This window comes from Dipodomys merriami, unplaced genomic scaffold, assembly GCF_024711535.1.
Source record: "Dipodomys merriami isolate MVZ:Mamm:240054 unplaced genomic scaffold, mDipMer1.0.p SCAF_2336, whole genome shotgun sequence".
Taxonomy (NCBI): domain Eukaryota; kingdom Metazoa; phylum Chordata; class Mammalia; order Rodentia; family Heteromyidae; genus Dipodomys; species Dipodomys merriami.
This window is the reverse complement of record NW_027203756.1, coordinates 52,787-55,195: the sequence shown is the minus strand read 5'-3', so window position 1 is coordinate 55,195 and position 2,409 is coordinate 52,787.

Below are 2,409 nucleotides of genomic sequence, written 5' to 3'. Positions count from 1 at the left end.
TTTGAAAAGAAATGTCATTTTGATAAGAGAGTTTTTTCTTTATCCATGAAGATGAGTTATCTCCCTATTTACTAAGATACTCTTTTGTTTCTTTCAAATTTTGTAGTTTTCATCATATTTATCTGAACTTATTTTTATAGATTTCTGCCTATGTAATTTTTTCCTAAATATGCACTTATGATTTCATCCACCTGAATAGGAATATATACAGTAAGTCACTATAGTCTGAATAGTAAGAGTGGTAGCTTGTTTGCACATTGGTTTTCTGTATTTAGATGTTTCCTTTCATGTCTTGAACTCAAATGTTTATTAGATCTACAACTACACAACTATATTTTTGTAAGTCCTACATGAAAAGCAACACTACTTAAATATAACTATAAAAGCCACAGAAGTATTGCTTTACGAATATGCTATGATATTTAAATAAGGTTTAATAATATATATTGCATTTTATTTAAATAACAGCAGCTAATACCTAAAATGTGGAGTGATTTTTATACAATTCTAAACTGAAGTTATGATAGAAACAAAATAAGGTCAGTTTGTTGGTAATGTTATTTGCCACCACAAAAATCATCACAACACTTTCTACATAACTTTTGAGGTATGATTTTGTTCCTCAGTGGTAGTTTTTATATATGTGAGTGTGTATGCATATATATATATATATATATATATATATATATATATATATACTCTTGAGAGAAATTATTAAGTGATTGGTATAATTGTAGTCCCCCCATTTTAGTATCTTTGGAGGTCATGAATGATTGCTATTAACATATATGACAAAAATTTGTGAAAACACTGACATCAATTAAAACTGATATGAAGGGTTTACATTTATTCTGCACATGCTTTAACAAAATTAATTCACGGAAATGAGTGATGAGATTAAAGAACTCAAAACATGTACTTCAACCAAAATATCAAAGTCTTAGAATCTTTTGCAGTTAATAAAGAAATACCTAATATTCTCATTCAAAAGAGGTCTTCGTTAATTCCAGCAAATTGACATACTGGAGTACATTGAAGATGCCTGCAAAACCACTCCATTATCTCTATTGTTAGAAAATTGCGTATTTTACCTATCTCGCTGCACACACATTACACAAATGGATAGATTTTGAGTGATTCTCTTCTTGTCTTTCGTGGTTTTTTAGGTAATGCTTTGTTAATGAAATGTATTGCTTTGTCTATCCAGCTCTGTGTTTAAGAGTTTATTTGACCAGATTCTGGGTGAGATGCCTTGTCGGGCATCACGTGTGTTTCCTTAGTACATACAGCACTTGCGTTTTTTCTTGCATACTTCTTACTTTCTTTTCATCTGGCACTGGCATACCTCAGAGAAAGGACAGCTTACAATGTATTTGATTACAGAGTTAGACATAACAGCCTCGCGCAATGTGCAGTAATCACTACTACTCAGTGAAGCAATTTAGTCTTGATCTTGTCAAATTAAGTGTGTATTGAATATATGATACACTCTCTCCTTTTGGAGAGCTACTTTGAGGCAGTAGAGAGAAAAAAGAAAACTACTACTTGTTATAATTTTCTTTTCAAGAAATAGATTGGTAGAATCAGCTGAACTGTCATGGGACTAATCTTTCAATAATCCATTTTTTGTGAGTATAGAAAATTCAGAGAGTGTGGAGAATGCTATCAAAGTAAGATGAGATAAACTTAAAATGAAAACAAGTATAATGCAGAGCGATGATATATAAATAGAGGTTTATGCATGCAGCAGGAGGGATTGCTAAATAATGAAAAAGGGTAGGACAGGTAATAGAAGGAAATATATCCTATCCTTTTCCTCATAGACGGTGGCTGTGCCAAAATTTGACCTGATTATATCCACATCCTCAGACTTATGAATTAGAACCTCTCTTGAGCTGCCTAGGGTCTGAATGACAGTACTTGATCTTTAATCATGAACTCCCAATAATGTCATCTGGCTATAATAATTGGGTGATAGGCTGGGGCCATGTCTTCAGGTAGGATCTACAATTTATCTTTTCTCCATTAAAAATACAATTTCAACATTTTCATTTGAAGATAAAAAAACTAATGAAAATAAAATGCTCATTTAGTAATATAGTACTGAAATCCTACCAGAAGTAACTTGGGGTAGAAACAGATAATGATGTACTCAGCATTTTCCTACCAAAGTAAATTGATGATAGTGATTATCTGTAAGACCAAGGAGTTTGAAAAGAGGGATTCTGGGTATGATGTCAGCAGAAATGTGAAAATTTGCAAAGTTTATTAAGGACAATCTGTCAACTTCTACCCAACCTGGAAAAACGGACCTGTGACTTGATAAAATAGCCACATTAACTTTACCTAAAAAATCAAAACACCTACAAAGTACATATGATAATAATGAATAATGCTATGATATAACAT